This window comes from Pseudonaja textilis, chromosome 1 (genome assembly GCF_049901715.1).
Source record: "Pseudonaja textilis isolate UNSWEBS1 chromosome 1, rPseTex1.2, whole genome shotgun sequence".
NCBI lineage: Eukaryota > Metazoa > Chordata > Lepidosauria > Squamata > Elapidae > Pseudonaja > Pseudonaja textilis.
This window is the reverse complement of record NC_141990.1, coordinates 36,414,669-36,433,401: the sequence shown is the minus strand read 5'-3', so window position 1 is coordinate 36,433,401 and position 18,733 is coordinate 36,414,669.

Sequence of the window (18,733 nt, the reverse complement as noted above, 5' to 3'; positions counted from 1 at the left end):
TTACTTCCTTAGTCCACTTTTTATCCCTGTAATTTTAAGTCAGACTGTCAACCTTGAGAATCTTGGTACTGAAGTTATAGTACCATCTGGTGGGAGCAAATAAAACTGCAGCGTTTTCTGTCCTCCATGCCTCCCCCCGCCAAGGTACATAAAGGGGGAATCAGAGTGTTATGGGCAGGATAAATTATTATACAAAATTATAACTCTGAAAACATAAAATATTCATGTAACAATACAATACACATTTCTTTATTTGGATTCTGTGCCGGATCACTTACAGTGCAGCACAATAACATATTCTCCTGGAACCACCAAACATACATTCTGAGATGCTTGTCCTTTTAGTTCTGGGAGACACAGAAATCAATAGAATGAGTTAGAATATTCCATTTACTGGTAATTAGTAAACCCCCCCACACACATATACACACACAAGAATGGAGATGAGCTAGACATAAAGAGTTCCAAATTTATTTGAGGCAGTGGCAGCAAAATTGTAAAATGTGTTTATTTATGTCCAGAATAAATTTAAGAAAGGATGTGGGGCCAAAAACCCAATGCCACTCCGTATTAAGTTGATCCAAAGTTGGTTCATCATTCCTATCCAGAGCCTTACAGCCTCCAGGTACTTGGATACACCACAACAGCATTACCTACTTGGTCTGGGGTAATATATATATAATTGGGTATCATTAGCATATGATGATATTATATCTGTGCTGTCGGATGACTTCACCCAGTGGTTTCAAGTAGATGTTAAAGAGGATGGAGGAAAGACCAAGCCTTGAGGTATCTCACACTGCAGGGCCTTGGGTTTGACTTTTCCTCACCCATCAACACAGATTGGAACCAGTCATAGAGAAAGGCACAAAATGGTGCCTCCCGCTCCCAACTCTCAGAGCATGACCAGAAGGACACCATTGTGGATGGTACTGAAAGTTACTAAAAGATCCAGAAGAGCTAGGGCAGTTGCATCACCCCCACCCCAGGTCCTTCAAAGGTCAACAGCAAATGTAATCAGTGCTATACCCCAGCTTGAACCTAGGTTGGAAAGGGCCCCAGATTATCTGCTTCTCTGAAACTGCACCCAACCACCCTCTCAATAAACTTCCCCCCAAAGGGAAAATTGGAGATTGGAAGAAATTTATTTAACACACATTGTCCAAGGATGGCCTCTTCAGAAGGGGGTATAACATGCATCCTTCAAGTACCTCCTCCTGCAAAGAAACATTAGCTATTGTGATAACAGATAATCAGAGTTGGAAGGGACATTATAGGTCATCTAGTCCAACCCCTTGCCCAAGCGGGAGACCCTACACCATTTCTGACAAATGGCAGTCCAATCTCTTCTTGAAAGTCTCAAGTGATGGCGCTCCCACAACTTCCGAGGGCAAGCTGTTAATTGTTCTTACTGTCAGAAAGTTTCTCCTTATTTCCAGGTTAAATCTCTCCTTGTTCAGTTTCCATCCATTATTCCTTGTCTGACCTACAGGCACTTTAGAAAATAACTTGACCCCTTCCTCCCTGTGGCAGTCCCTCAAATATTGGAAGACCTCTATCATGTCTCCTCTGGTCCTTCTCTTTACTAGACTAGCCAAGACCAGTTCCTGTTCATTGTATGTTTTAGTTTCCAGTCCCTTAATCATCCTGGTTGCTCTTCTCTGTACTTTTTCTAGAGTCTCAACATCTTTTTTATAATGTGGTGAGCAAAACTGGATGCAGTACTCCAGGTGTGGTCTTACTAAGGATTTATATAGTGGTATTAGTACTTCCCTTGATCTTGATTGTATCCCTCTGTTAATACAATTTAGGATTGCATTGTCTTTTTTGGTTGCTGCTGCACACTGCTGGCTCATATTTAGCTGGTTGTCCACTAAGACTCCAAGATTCCTCTCACAGTTACTGCTATTGAGCCTGGTTTCACCCAGTCTATATGTGTACTTTTGGTTTTTCTTGCCTAAGAGTAGGACTTTATTTTTCTCTACACTGAATTTCATTTTGTTAGATACAGCCCAGTGTTCTAGTCTGTCAAGATCCAGCTGGATCTTGAGCCTATCTTCTTGGGTGTTAGCTAGTATGATCTACAAATTTGGTAAGTTCCCCTTCTATTCCCTCATCTAAGTCGTTAATGAAGATATTGAAGAGTACTGGGCCTAAGACGGAACCTTGTGGCACCCCACTGCTTACTTCCCTCCATGTAGACTTAGACCCTGCTTGGACTCAGCCACATGCCATCTCCTGGGAGGCTTTAACCAACCAGGAGGGACATGGGTCCAGGATACAAAGTGGTCAAGCTCACAGCCACAAAGACATGTTGGCTTCTTTGAGATCACTACCTTGATTTCTTCCCAGATAACAGGATCATCCCATGTTCCTCCTTAACTTGGAGGGACCTGTTCACCTACTGTCTACCAATGCAATAAGGATGCAGAAGTTCATTGCTCTTCTTTCCTTAAGGTTAATCCTAATATATGCTCTTGATTGGCTTCACTCTTCACTCTTTATCTTCCGCCAATGACATCCTAGGTATCTCTTGTGTCACTTCATTGTACATTGAGATCCATGTACACAAGAGAGTCTGCCCGGGTGCAATTTAGTTCAACACCTCCAATCACCTTCTCATTCCAAGCAGCAAAGAAGCATTCCAAGAAGCATCTGCTGAACTGTGTGCCAGAGCTTCAGGAAAACCCCCATGATTCCTCTGAAACTTCATGGGGTCCATAAAGTGCTTGGGCTGGGCCATTCTAATATGCCCCACCTCACTGTGGTGAGGGGCAGCTGCTAAAAACTCTAGGCCCAACAGGTCCGTTCATGGCAGGAGACTGATGTTAACACCCCCCAAATCAGATCATGATTCCACTGCCCCAAGACAAATACCAGTTTCAGTGTGTGACCCAGTAGGTGAGTTGGGCCATGGATGAGTTGAACCAGGTCTATGGCTTCCACGATGGCATGACCTCCTGTGTAGCCTCAGACCCTATGTCCAAAGGTAGCAACTTGAAATCCCTCAGAATTATAAATCTAGAGAATTCCATCACCATCTTAGACACAGAATCCAGTAACACAGGCAGAGATGGGGTTATTCAATAAGGGTTGCTCAATGGGAAGGCAAGTGAGCAACAATCCCCAACGATTCTTATGGCCCAACGTCTGGAAGATGGTTTCACATTCTGTAATGTCTGGGGCAGACCCCCTGGAGGCCTCCAGAGACTCATGAATAACAACTACCACACACATATCCCTGTCTGGTGTTGCAGGTTATACCACAACTAAAACCTGGGAGAGTTTGTTTTAGAGAGGGGATGCTTCTGTTCAGTGCCTGATCAAGTCTTGGTAATACCAGCCAGATAGGTATCATTTGGGTTTCTTTTTCAGCTTGCTATTTCTGAGGAAGTGGCTAGGGTGCTCTATAGAATTTCCTTAACCTACAGATTGTGGTCTGTCCTGGTTTCTTTGGGCCATTTGAAGGGATAATAGTTCTCTGGAACTGGAAGGTTACGAAAAACTCTTTATAGGAATGCCAGCAGCTCTAAAAGGCATTGGTTCCCTTTTAAAAGATCTCTGAATGTGAAGGTGGTAGATTTCCACCCCATCTTCATCCCTTCCTTTTGTAGCAAAGGTTCTTGAGGCCGTGGTTCAGAACCAACTACAGAATGTCCTCAAGGAAGTGGTTTATTTGAACCTGTATCAAGGTGGACAGCATTGGTCATTCTGGTTGATTATCCATATTGGAACTACTGCTGAATTATTCAGCACTGATAAGAAGTTGAAATCTCCCTTTTTGTCCTTTTCATTTATTGTTACATTGCCTTCTGGTATATTAGAAAGTAAATTTGCGCCTTCTATGCATTACTGTTGTTATATTTAGAAAACTTTTTGGTGATTTTATATACATGTAACTCTAATTTAACTTGTTTAAACCTTTTATATTTAAAATAATCCTTGGGTTACAACAGCAATTTTTACTGGAATTTATGTCGCTAAGTGAGGTGATCATAAAGCGTGGTATCATGTGACTGCCTCACTTAGTGATGGCAACTCCAGCAGTCCTAGGTGCTGCCCTTAAGCAAGGACCATGTGGGCTATTAAACAAGGAATTCATTCAACTTTTGGTCAGTTTCTTCATTGACTTGGTTTGTGAGAAACCAGCAAGGAACATGAGGATGCTGTGATCAGTGAAACTCCAAGGACCAATTAAAAGTACAATTCATTCAGTGCTGTTATAATTTTGAAATGGTTGCTGAAGAACTGTCTTGCAACAAGAAAAATTAATGGAGAATGTAGAAGTAAAATTGCAAGTTGCAATCATATGATGTTTGATTTAATGTTATAGAGACTCATTTAACAACAAACTGGGAAGTGACATAGTAAGTCCATCACATGTGATTTTCTGCTTAGTGACTGAGGCTTAGCAATGGAGTAACTGGTGCTAATTGTGGTTACTAAACAAGGAATACTAAATGTATTGATAATTAATGTGGCTACTGGGGAACATATTACATTCAGATGCAGAAAGATAGGATATAAACATTTCAAATAGTAGGTAAATAGATTATCTGTTGTGTCCCATAGATTTTTAATATCCTGCTTTCAAAAATGAAACTGACTCACTTGGAGCTCAGGAGCAAAATAAACCAAGTCTTATACTGTATTTACATTTTGAATCATATGAGGAATTATCAGCAATTTTCCTTCTCCTCTGATTCTTTACTGAGACATGATTTCATTTGGCAGAAGTTGGCTTTCCTGCAGTGTGTTTATCAAACAACGAATCTGCCATTATTTGTCGATACCATGATTACTGAATGCATTTTATGGGCTGATTGACAAACCTGGCACAACGAATGCCTATTGTTGACATCTGCAACTGTATGATTGCATGTTTACATTCAATCCTGCATAAAGACTATAATCTTTCTATTCTGGTTTCTTGTTGCATTGCCTACTGTGTCATTCTGACAGGATTCTGTATGCAAAAACTAAAGAATATGAAAAGAAAATTTAAATTAATTGATACAAATGAAGTAAAGCTAGGGCAACCTTCCCTCTTGAGAACTGAATGATCAGCAGTCAATGCTGGAGAAACATGGCCAAGGTTCGAGTTGATTCCTGCTGATTGAAATAGCTAGTGGAACTTAATACCCAGTGTACTAAAATCTAGACTGAATTGCCATTAACTTTTTTCCCTAAATGCAAAAGCTGGTGCTCCCCTTCTATTTCTCCAGTTTTCAAACATAGTACAGGTAGTCCTCGATTTATGAGCATAATTAAGCCCAAAATTTCTGTTGTTAAGTGAGACATTTGTTAAGTGGGTTTTCCCCATTTTACAACTTTTTTTGCCTCAGTGGTTAAGTGAATCACTGTAGATGATAAGTTAACAATCCGGTTGTTAAGTGAATCTGGCTTCCCCATTGACTTTGCTTGTCAGGAGTTCACAAAAGGGGATCACATGACCCTGGGACAGAGCAACCATCATAAATATGAACCAGTTGCCAAGCAACTGATTTTTGATCACATAATCATGGAGATGCTGCAAAGGTCGTAACTGTGAAAAATGGTCGTAAGTCACTTTTTTTTCAGTGCTGTTGTAACTTCGAACAATCACTGAATGAACTATTGTAAGTCGAGGACTACTTATATATGCAGGTTTTACATAGATCAAACAAATGTAGGTGGTATGTAGACCTGTGATGACTCGGGGCATGGCACAAAAGCAACAAAGACACAATAATAGGTAAAGCCCCTTTAATATCTCCAACTTGGCCCCCAATGTCCAGTTATCCTTGACTGGAGAAAAAAAACTCTCCCAAGAACAGTTTTTAAAGGGAAGAAATTCCCTCTGAACCCAAGGTACATATAAATTATATATAAAAACCAACACAAACTATGCTGCAGCAATTAACGAGACAGGGCAGGTTAAGGAATTGAAGACTTCAAAAGATAACAAAACACACACAGTTGGGAGGATGCCAGAACCCAGATAAAACTTGACAAACCAAAATAATTCACACTTTGCTTCCAGCAAGGAACTGTGTGCAAACACCCTCTTTATCCTGTTTTCCCAGCTGTAGCTAATGAAGGGAATCAGGGCCTTTTTCTCCCCCATAATGCACGTTGCTCCCTTATCCGTTCCTCGTGCCCTAGGATGAAGAGGGGATGGGCCTAGGTCTTCCTCTGAATGCCCAGCTGGACTGTGCCCTTCCCCAGTTTCCTCCACAGCCACCGAAGCCATACTCCCACTCCCTGTCAGCTGTTCCACCTCTCCTTCGGAATCATATTCCAACAGAGGCATCCATTTTTTGCAACCCTCAATTTCCCAGATTGTGCCTCAGAAATTTGGCTGTGTATATTTATTCTGCTGTTGTTAAGGAAATACTTATTTCTGTCAAATAAGAGGCTGTGCTCCAAATCCACATATAAATACGGAGTTGAAAATATTGGACCTACTCTTTCAGCTGATGTCACCCCATCACCAGCAGATGCTCCTTTGATCAATGGAACAAACAAAATAGCCTTAGGAATGTTCCCAGGGAGATTCAAGTTCATTCTCAATCACAGAAACCTCCTGGAAATATAAGAGAGGTGATTTAATATCTTTCCTTATAATGATACTCAACTCAAACAATGTAACTGTGGATGAGACACAACAAAAATGGCCAATAAAAAATATCCATAAACTTCACAAAAATAGCCCATATATACAGTATAAAATGTAAAATGATAAACATAAACAACTAAAACAGGACTCCACTCAACTGGACTCAAACATCTGGGGGAGGGGAAATGCTAGGTCTTAATAGGGTTTCTAATGGCAAGCAGAGTTTGGCCCCATCATATAAGGGGGAGATCATTCCAGAGGACAGGGTCAACCACCGAACAGGCATACTTCCTAATTCCCATGAGACAGCATGGTTTAGGAAAGCCCCACCTGGCCATGGTTGCCACCTTTTCTTACTTTGGAGTGATTACTGTTTCTATGGGAATATTCTTGAATATTATTCAGAAAACTCCACTGAATAGATGTACTGTAGGTACAAGAAAATAAAGTGGAATTAAGAATATGTTACCATGACAATGTGAAAGCAAGTTTGGTGTACTGGTCAGGACATCAACCTAGAAACTAAGAGGCCATGAGTTCTAGTTCCTCCTTAATCACAAAGCTAATTGGGTGACCTTGGGCCAGTCACTCCCCCTCAACACTAGGAAGAATGCAATGGCAAACCACTTCCAAAAGTTCTTGCCGAGAAAACTGCAGGGATTAGTTTGGGCAGTTGGCCAAGAGTCCATGCTAGCCTAAAGGGACCAACAAGACAATAGCAAGAGCACTTAGACTTATATACCACTTCATAGTGCTTTATAGCTCTTTCTAAGCACTTTACAGAGTCAGCATATTGCCCTCAACAATCTTGATTTCACATTTTACTGACCTTGAAAGGATGGAAGGCTGAGTCAACCTTGACTTGACAGAATTGAACTGCTGCCAGTCAGCAGAATTAACTTGCAATACAGCATTCCAATCATTGCACCACTACAGCTCATAACAATACAAACCAAATCATGACAATTATTTCAGTAGCTACAAGTTAATACCTCTTAATGGTTACAAGTGTGTTTCCAATCTGCTATTTAAGTCTTGGCATTAAAGTACAGTTTGGCAACAGTAAAAATTGTGACTAGTCAGGGAATGTTAATTACTATAGATCAGTGTTTTTCAAACATAGCATGTGTGAACTTCAATTCCAGAATTCCCCAGGGATGGACTTTAATTTAGTTCTTTCAACCTTCTGAGAGTTAAAGTCCACATATCTTAAAGTTGACTAGTTTGAAAAAATACTCCTACAGATTGTAAGGGAGTTACTGTATGAGTGATATACAATCTTTTTGTGGTTTGAGGCTACATTTAAACATTTTTGGAAGAGGGCCACAACTGGAGAGACAATAGGCGGAGACATCATGTTTTCCCTTGACTTATGTGTTTAAATATTCTTTTAGGGCTGTGCAAATTACTCAGACTGAATTGTTTTGAATTTGCAATGTAAAGCATGACTTTCTTTAATGATCAGCTGCTTTCTTTTACTTTATAGCAGTACTTTTTTAAAACAGAAGATGGCATCAGCTATCTATCAGAATTACATTTTAAATGGATCACAGCTCTCAAAAACACTGATATTTATCTTTTTAAAAATAAAATCTGACATTAAATATAAATCATATTTAGCTCTCAAGCACAGTGTAAACAAGAAATAATTAAAAATGAACAATCCTTGGATATGACCAATGGGCAGAGCTTCTCACTCTCAATCCCTTTCTTACTTTTAACCTTTTAACTTCAGCCTCATGCAGTAGTTAAGTTAGGAACAATTTATTCTTGCATATAATTAACTGTTAATCAAACTAATAAGAAACAGCTTGCTCTCTTGCTTATACTATCTCTCAGTGCTGTGTGTCTAGTCAGAAATAAACCCCCTTAAGTTTAATAAAGTTTATCCCCAAGTAAATAATACCAGATTGTAGGCTAAATATTTGAGCTGTTGACTTTAAACCATTTTGAACAAAGGCAGCATTCTGTTTGGCTTTCCGAAGCTTTATCTCCTTGGTCCAATGTGGAATTTGCATAATACTCTGAACCATAAACTAACAAAAAGGGTTGGGTCTACATTGAAGCCTAGGTTAAAAATGGCTATTTTGTGGTTCAGTATGTTATGCAAATATAGTTCTATTTGCTGATTTCTAAAGATTGAATGTATGTTTGTTACAAAGAGATCACTAGAATTTGGAACTTGAAACTTAAAAAGATTCATCACTATGATGGGAGAGATCCTTGCAAGATATCCTCACTTCAGAGCTCTGGTCTCAACAATGAGATACCAGCTTTCTTTTAGCAGTTTTTTTTCCTGTGCAAAGTCTACCAATGCATTATTTAACTAGATACCTAAATTGATCCAATATCTATATTTGCAAATTAAGCCATAAACTAATCAAATGGACCAGAGGTGGTATTCAGCAGGCTCTGACCAGTTCTGGCATTAACCAGTAGCGGAAATTTTGAGTAGTTTGGAGAACTGGCAAATACCACCTCTGACTGGAGATTTTACAGTATCCTTCCCCTGCCACGCCCACCAAGCCGCGCCCACAGAACTGGTAGTAAAATTTTTTGAATCCCACCATTGAAATGGACTCAATTAGTATATGCGACACTCCTTTGAATTACAATTACAAAATCTACTATCAAAAGCAAATCTACCCAGAGTAGTATCTTGTACAAATAAGCTAGTTATAACTTCTATGGCTCCGTATATTAAAGGAACCTCTCTTTTTCATATTTATCAGATGCAAGCCTAGCAAATAACTTTCATGCTATTATTAAACAAGGTTGCCCCCAAAGTATCATTTGGAAACTTGAACTTTAGGTTCTTCTAATATGGTAGTTTCTGATCTATTATTTAACCAGGTACTTGAGGGAAGTTGGATTTTGCCAATCAAAAAAACGTAGGGGAAGAATCTGTAGAATGCCATAGAAGGCATATTTGCCTAATATGTTTGCACAATTTTGTGCTCTGTTGTTGACTTAGAGCTTATGCTTGAGATGGATGCTATTCATGCAGCATTCAAAAAAAAAGACAGAAATATTCTCTTGAGGTCCTTGGTATTATACACTGCTCAAAAAAATAAAGGGAACACTTAAACAACAAAATGTAACTCCAAGTCAGTCATACTTCTGTGAAATCAAACTGTCCAATTAGGTAGCAACACTGATTGACAATCAATTTCACATGCTGTTGTGCAAATGGAATAGACAACAAGTGGAAAGTATAGGGAGTTAGCAAGACATCCCCAATAAAGGAGTGGTTCTGCAGGTGGTGACCACAGACCACTTCTCCGTTCCTTTGCTTTCTGGGTGATGGTTTGGTCACTTTTGAATGCTGGCGGTGCTTTCACTCTAGTGGTAGCATGGGACAGAGTCTACAACCCACACAAGTGGCTCAGGTAGTGCAGCTCATTCAGGATGGCACATCAATGTGAGTTGTGGCAAGAAGGTCTGCTGTGTCTGTCAGCATAGTGTCCAGAGCATGGAGGCGCTACCAGGAGACAGGCAAGTACATCAGGTACGTGGAGGAGGCCATAGGAGGGCAACAACCCAGCATCAGGACCTCTACCTCCGCCTTTGTGCAAGGAGGGACAGGAGGAGCATTGCCAGAGCCCTGCAAAATGACCTCCAGGGGGCCACAAATGTGCATGTGGCTGCTCAAACGGTCAGAAACAGACTCCATGAGGGTGGTATGAGGGCCTGACATCCACAGATGGGGGTTGTGCTTACACCGTGCAGGATGTTCGGCATTTGCCAGAGAACACCAAGATTGGCAAATTCGCCACTGGCACCCTGTGCTCTTCACAGATGAAAGCAAGTTCACACTGAGCACGTGACAGACATGACAGGGTCTGGAAACGCTGTGGAGAATGTTCTGCTGCCTGCAATATCCTCCAGCATGACCGGTTTGGCAGTAATGGCTCAGTAATGGTGTGGGGTGGCATTTCTTTAGGGGGCTGCACAGCCCTCCATGTGCTTGCCAGAGGTAGCCTGACTGCCTTAGGTACTGAGATGAGATCCTCAGACCTCTTGTGAGACCATATGCTGGTGCGGTTGGCCCTGGGTTCCTCCTAATGCAAGACAATGCTAGACCTCATGTGGCTGGAGTGTGTCAGCGGTTCCTGCAAGATGAAGGCATTGATGCTCTGGACTGGCCCGCCTGTTCCCCAGACCTGAATCCAGTTGAGCACATCTGGGACATCATGTCTCGCTCCATCCACCAATGCCACATTGCACCACAGACTGTCCAGGAGTTGGGGGATGCTTTCGTCCAGGTGTGGGAAGAGATCCCTCAGGAGACAATCTGCCACCTCATCAAGAGCATGCCCAGACGTTGTAGGGAGGTCATACAGGCACATGGAGGCCATACACACTACTGAGCCTCATTTTGACTTGTTTTAAGGACATTACATCAAAGTTGGATCAGCCTGTAGTGTTTTTTTCCAATTTCATTTTGAATGTAACTCCAAATCCAGACCTCCATGGGTTGCTAAATTTGATTTCCATTGATAATTTTTGTGTGATTTTGTTGTCAGCACATCCAACTATGTAATGAACAAAGTATTTAATAAAAATATTCATTCAGATCCAGGATGTCTTATTTTTGTGTTCCCTTTATTTTTTTGAGCAGTGTACTTTACAGTGTTTATGATGCAGTTAGTAAATCTTTTAGTTAGTATGTTTTTTATCAAATCCTTGCTACCAGATTTACACTAAATTATATGTTTTTGTTTCATTGTGGCTTAGACTATTAGATGAAACTGTCCATTGTATTTTGTAAATGTTGTAAATTTATGGTGAGTTGTGTGAAATCAGCCATCATAATCAATTCAATAAACCATGATTAAACAAAACCATAGCTTAGTCAAATGTGTATTCTCAGCTTCGAATAGCAATAGCACTTAAGAGTTATATACTGCTTCATCGTGCTTTACAGTACTCTTTAAGTGGTTTTACACAGAGTTGGCATATTGGCCACAACAATCTGCGTCCTCATTTTACTGACTTGGAAGGATGGAAGGCTAAGTCAACCTTGTGCTGATCACAATCAAACTCCTGGTGGTAAGCAAAGTCAACCTGCAATACTGCATTCTAATCACAGTGGCATTGTGGCTTGTGGTTATGGCTATTGATGCAAAGTACATGCTTTACCAGAATTAACCAGCAGCACCATCCAATTTGATTCTGGACAGTATCTTTTAGAAAATATGGTTACAATGCAGAACTGCTTCACAGGAAGACTGGCCTTCCACTGTCCCATTGGTTTAATTTGTTGCACTATTCTTATTACTGTTGCCTCATGGTACAGGACAGCTATGTAATTACATGATTTTCTTTTCTTTTTTAAAAAAAATAAAAACTTATTTTTCAGATTTGGTTAGCTGAAATCAACAACTACAGAAAATATACATCATTTTTTTTTGGCTGGCAGATGGCAGTATTGTACCTCCAATTATGAGGAAGTGGCAGGAAATACCTATGCCAAGTAAAGAAATGACTGTCTTAAAAAAAGAAACGACACTTGATTGCTTCTTGCTAATGAGCCCTGACAATGCAGGAGTTTTGTGCAAGCATATTTCACTTTTTAGCAGGAAAACAGGAGTTTTGCTGCTGATAAAGGTTGATAAATAGAACATCTGTTCCTCACACTAATCCAATAAGATGATTTTGAGAAGCTCACAAGCAATTGGGGTCTACACGAAGGATGACATGATATTTGGGTTAGGAGTGTTCTTGCTTATGCACCCCCCAAGGCCTTGAAAAGAGAGAGCTTATGCAGGTTTAAGGAAACCTAAAACACTGCATAATTTTCAGAATGTGTGTGTAAATGGGTATAAAGAATTCCACAAAGAATCAACTGTTAAACAGCTTAGCAGTTTACAGGGTGTTGACTGATTCTTGGGTCAAGATTGGCCAGATTCTTGGCCAGAAAGCTGATGTTCTGTCCTGACCCTTGAGTATAAAATGCTTCCAGAGTGGATAACGACATTTAAAAGCCATGCAGTTGGTCAGTTCAAAACAAGACTGAATAATAGATGGGTAATACTGAGTTAATCAATATCCAAAGAATAAGAGAAAACTAAACACAGTAGCTTAAAAGGTCTAAAAAATTACAGAAGTTAAAAGAAATGTGAAATTTAGATAATATGGAAAAAGGAAGCCAGCCAACAAACAAATAAAAAAAAACCACAGGTCAATCGTAGGAAACCTGACTATCATTAAAGCAGCTGAAGCTGTTCCTTGCAATCTGTTTGATCGATGTATTTCACATGGAATTTGTCATTGGCTAAGAATCAAGGTTGCTGAAGTGTAACGTATCTGGAGGGTGATGTGTTAAATAGCTATACCAGCTGTTTCAAGGCAAGTCTCAGGTGAGCAGCGCATCCAAATTCTTGTAATCATCATCTACTTTGACAAAATTAGGTTAGTTATTTACATTTATATTGTGCCTTTCTTTTGGGGGTCTTGCAGTGCTTTCTCCAAGTTTATCATACCGATGTAGTTTTTGGAAGTTAATCTTGGAATGAGAGATACACGTAGTCCTTGACTTACAACCATGATTGAGCCCAAAATGTATGTTGTTAAGTGAGAAATTTGTTAAGTGAGTTTTGCCTCATTTTATGACCTTTCCTGTCATATTTGTTAAGTGAATCATTGCAGTTGTTAAATTAGTAACACCGTTGTCAAGTGAATCTGGCTTCCCATTGACTTTGCTCATCAGAAGGTCACAAAATGTGTTCATATGACCCTGAGACATTGCAACTGTCACGAATATGAACCAGTTGTCAAGCAACCTAATATAAATCACATGACCATGGGGATGCTGCAATGACTGTAAGTGTGAAAAATGGTCATAAGTCACTATTTTCAATGCTGTTGTAACTTCAAATGGTCACTAAACAAATTGTTATAAGTCAAGGACTAGCTGTAGTGACTGGTCTAATGTTATCAAATGAGCTTTCATGGCTGAGGAAAGATTTGAATCTGGATCTCCTCAATCTTTATAAAGTAAATTTATAAAGTACCGCTTGATAAAACCTTAGTAAGACCATACCTGGAATACTGCATCCAGTTTTAGTCACCACATTACAAAAAAGATATTGAGACTTTGGAAAAAGTACAAAGAAGAGCAACTAAGATGATTAAAGGCCTGGAGGCTAAAACATATGAAGAAGGGTTGTTTGGCTAGTCTAGAGAAAAGAAGGACTAGAGGGGACATGATAGCAATGTTCCAGTATTTGAGAGGCTGCCATAAAGAGGAGGAGGTCAATTTATTTTCCAAAGCACCAGAGGGCAGGACAAGAAACAATGGATAGAAACTAATCAAGGAGACAAGCAATCTGGAATTAAGGAGAAGCTTCCCAACAGCGAGGACAATAACCAGTGGAACAACTTGCCTTCAGAAGTTGTGGGTGCTTCATCACTGGAGGTTTTTAAGGAGAGACTGGATAGTCACTTGTCTGAAATGGAATAGGACCATGATGGTGAACCTAGGGCACGCGTGCCACAGGTGGCACACAGAGCCATTTGTGCTGGCATGCGAGCTGCAGGCAAACTTACCTCACTGGGCATGCATGGGGATCACAGTGGATTTTCGGCTGGTTTGGGGCCTTTTTTGCCCCCCCAAAGCCTTGAGGAAGGCTTCTGCAGGCTTTGCAGGCTGAAAACTAGCTCTATTTCATCAATTCCTGTTTTTCTGAATATACTGGAAGTGACAAAAGGGGGCTAGTTTTCGGCCTGCAAAGCCTGCAGAAGCCTTCCTCAAGCCTTTGGGAGGCCGGAAATCAGCTGTGAGGTGCAGTGCAGGTAAGGGGGCGACGAGGGTGGGTGGGGATTATGTGCACATGTGTAGGGGGTGTGGGGGGGGCACGCATTGCCTTTTGGGTGCTGGCACACGAGTGCGAGCATGCAAACACATGCACAATCTTCGGCACAGGAGCCCCAAAAGGTTAGCCACTGGTATAGGATCTCCTGCTTGAGCAGGGGACTGGAGTAGAAGATCTCCAAGTCCCTTCCAGCTCTATTCTGATTCTGATTCTGATTCTATACTTTAACTACTATCCATGTTGAATCATCATGCTGTTGACCCACCTTTTCCAAATACCATCAGTAAAAATGGAATGCTCAGCTTCCCCTGGTTTCCTCCTCCATGAGAACTCTATTATTTCAATTCTTGTAACCTCCACTGACTCTCAGCCCAACCCAGTGGCTGAAAACCCTGCTAAGTAAACTATAAGATTGGTTTAGTCTATTCAGAGTGATATTCAGTTTTTATTTTTAAAATTGGGGTATTATTTCTGTTGCATTCACATCCACAATCCTTATTAAAACATTTTTGATTAATTTGTTCAACCATATATTCATAGAGCGGCTTATAGTTTGGAACATGTGCAAGCACACATAAGATAATCCCTTAGGGTTTAGTCTAGGAAGACAGGGGAAAAAAGAAAGAGGAAGAAAATACATTCTGGTAGAAGTTCTGTATACATTACACAAGCCTTATAAACACTGGGATACCGTAGAAGAGGCAGCCAAAGGACCTGGTCTTTCAAAAGAGCAGGTGGGTTTCACCTGCTTTTGTAGCAGCCAAGTAAGAACCCAGAGTGAATTTGGATGGCTTCACCTGGGCTGTGATGAAACAATACTTCTGTTCATGCTTTGAAAATGACTGCAGGCCAGTCAAAAACCTGCACCAGGAAACATAATGTGCAACTGGAATTTATTATCACGAGAAGTGTTAAAGTATTTTAGCATACTTTAAAACGGGATCCGATACATTAACAGAAAAAAGTATGGTTCACTAAAGTACCTCAGTGATGCTCTTCAGGACATCAGCTATGCCATTTCACTTACAAAAAATAAAACAGAAGTGTTGCAACTCACACAGTAGCCACAGTGCATTGAAAGCTAGTTTGTGTCAGAAGGTGCTCCGTTCAAAATCCAAGAAAGAAATACTTAGACTCCATTAATTAGAGAAAAGATATCTTTTACTGGAAGTCAAGTGGTAGCAACAAAAGAATTCTGAACCTGAGAAAATGAGCATGTAAATCACATATACAAAGTGATGGCAACATTCCCATCCCCAATAGTTCAATTGGCTCACCCAATAAAAGTTGTGTATAGCATCATGTGGGCATCTCCAGGTGGTGATGAGGCCTCTGTCAGTTGAACTTGACATATTTTGATAAAGAGCTGCAGCTGAGCATAGAAGCCTAAGCAAGAAACTCCCCCCCTCCCCAAACTTATACAGTTCTGTTTTGTAACTCCTCCAGCTCACTTCCCATAACCCTGTCCCCGCTCCTTCCCCCTATTACTTATGACAGCTGAAAGATGCAAAGCAAAGGAAGAAAATCTTGAAGGCTGACAGTCTGAATGCTTGGCATACCCAGGCAGGACAGGGAACTACTTCTAGCAATCATTCCTTGTTGCCCTTAACCATGGTACAAATGTCTGGGCAAGCTTCTTTTTAATAGCATTGCTATCAAAGAGATTATTATTTGACTATTGTGGCTTTAATGTTCTATTCCCTATTCCAACACAGTTTTTGTTTGGTGCACTTCATTGACCATTCTGTGCATCATGTGACTCCCTATGGATCAGTGCCTGTTGGTCATTTTAAGCTGGCAGGCATACACACATCTTTCCCTCTGGTCCCTAGGCTTTCAGGCGTGGGCTGATTCCTTTATTGCCAGAGCTCCAAGACAATTGATTTGGAAGTTCGGTTTTGAAAGAGGAACCAACCCAGGCATTAGGCAGCTTCCCCTATTATCAGTCAGGTGAAAGAAGGAGATCCACCCCTCTTCATTTCCCCAAATCTCCAATCCCAGGGGTTTGGTTGGGAAGGAAGCAGAGGAAGAGCCTTCAGATAGCCACTAGCTATCCCAAGTGCAGGAAGATTGAGTTGTGATATGGCTAAATCAGTGAACAGGGTTTATCCCTTTAAATGTCCCCTTCATGGGTCCATGAGCTGTGATTGGGGAGTGGTCCCTCCAGCTGGTGTTGAGAAGGATGAAAGGGCAGTAAGCATACTTTCCCTTTTTTTCTTTATACACCTGGCATTTTGGAAATCAGGGCTGAGGCTGCTCAGATCAGAAATGGGAACAACAAAATTAGTGCTAGTTTAGTTTCTATTATCTCAAAAAAAGAAAAAAACAACAACCGGTAACTCTTCAGAAGTGTTACAAAATCTCCAAAATTTACAAAAATGTCCTCCCCAAATTTCTAATTTATTCTTTTCAGGAAGGGGCAACAGGTGAGGTTCCAGCTGCTGCTGAACTCCAAGATTCAAGAGACCAACTTTTGTAGTAAGGAATGTTGGAAATTGTAGTTCAACAAAATTGTGGGGGGGTCGACAACTCTAAAACAATAACGGTAGATTAGGACCAGCGTAAATAGGCTGCTAAATCCAGACGATACAAGATGGCAGTAAAGAGGGATAGACGACGAATGCAAAATATTCAATTCAGATTCCCAACCTCCCAGGAGAACCACCCACCACAACCATGTGACTTACTCTTGTCTGTCTGTATTGACAGAACGATCCACATCAGCTGGGTTTCCACAACAAACTAGTCTAAAAAGTGGTTGTTGGCCAGGTGAAGTTTTCCCAATGGAGGTAAAGGTGCACCGGTGTTATCTCTTTAGCCACTTGTTTTTAAAAAAGTACGGTTCTCCAAATTGACCTAAAAGCAACATTTCATACACTGTTGAGAAGGAAGATAACTATGGCGCTTTATACCTAGGACAGGCAGGACTCCCAAAAAATTATCTCGGGCTATAATCCATCCTGGACAGTCGTCTCTCGGGTCAGAATATGTTCAAAGACGATGCAGCCACTCATTGAACTTCGCATGAAGGAAGGAGATAACTTGATCCTACCAACCTGTTCCAGAGCCTTTTCCCCGTCGCCCCTTTTTCCCTCTAACGTACTCAGTGTTTGCCTATTGTTATTTCATTGGATTCTCACATCAGGGGATCCTCCTTTCGGGCTCTTACCGAATCCCGCTTTACTCTTCCCGCAAAGTTCCGCTTCGCTATTCGCGAAAGCGCCAGACTTCGGCGAGGCGTGGCTGTTGCCTGGGGAACCGCCAGGGGGCGCGCGAGGACGAGCGTTGGGAGCCCCGGCGGCGGCTTAAACGCTCCATGGAGCCACCGGCGGAGGCCGGAGGCGCCGCAAGAGAAAGAGAGAGGAGAGAGCGAGAAGCGATGGCTCACGGCAGCCCAGTGGTGAGGGTGAAAGAACTGTGTGTGTGTGTGTGTGTAATTGGAAGAAGGAAAAAAAAAAGGTTTGAAAGCCAGCCCACGTTAAGCCGACACCATCCCCTCTCCCGACCCTAGGAAGGGAATGCTCAGTGCAGAGGGAGGCTGCGTTGACTCTTCTCCTGGCTATTGAATACAGTAACTTATTTTCTGGAGGTACTTAATACGTGGACTAACAGAGCTGGGTTTGTATGCTAATAATCTAAGATCAATACTAAACTGAGCATACTAGCAAATATATCTGCTATCTTTTACCTGGCCTCAGTAAGTGAGTGGGGTGGAGATGGGGAAATCCATCTTGCTGAAGAGAAAGGAGTAAATCCCTGAACACGTTAAGTAAAACAGGATGATGAAACATAGCCCAGCTGGTTTTAGAAGGCTGTGAAAGGGGATAGATAGGCTATAAGCAACAGACTTGGGCAGTTGGCCTCTAGATTCCTATTCACATGGTTAGGTAATGGGATACTACTATAAGTAGTAGTGGCTGCCTCTGAAGTTCGCTTGAGTACGATAAAGAGCTGGATTAGGTCTTAATTCACCAAGGGCCCCTGCTCTGAGTAATCTGACGCCACATGCTACAGGTGGCCTACAACTTCCATTCAGAAGTAAACCAATCCCACCCCATCACATCTGGGGATAGGTTAGAATGAATTTTGAAACAATATCCCTAGAAAAATATAATGGGTAATCCTGTTTGAATTGGTCTGAAGGATAGCCATCTTCTTAATTTACTAAGTTAGATAGTAATTCTTTAGTTGACAAGAAATGTGTCTGAAAGTTGAGCAAGAGGAATAATATTTAATGTAATTTACTTTGTGTTTTGAGCATCAAAGATTTTCATGCTACATTATTTCACTAATTATAACAAAGTATGTTAAGCCATAA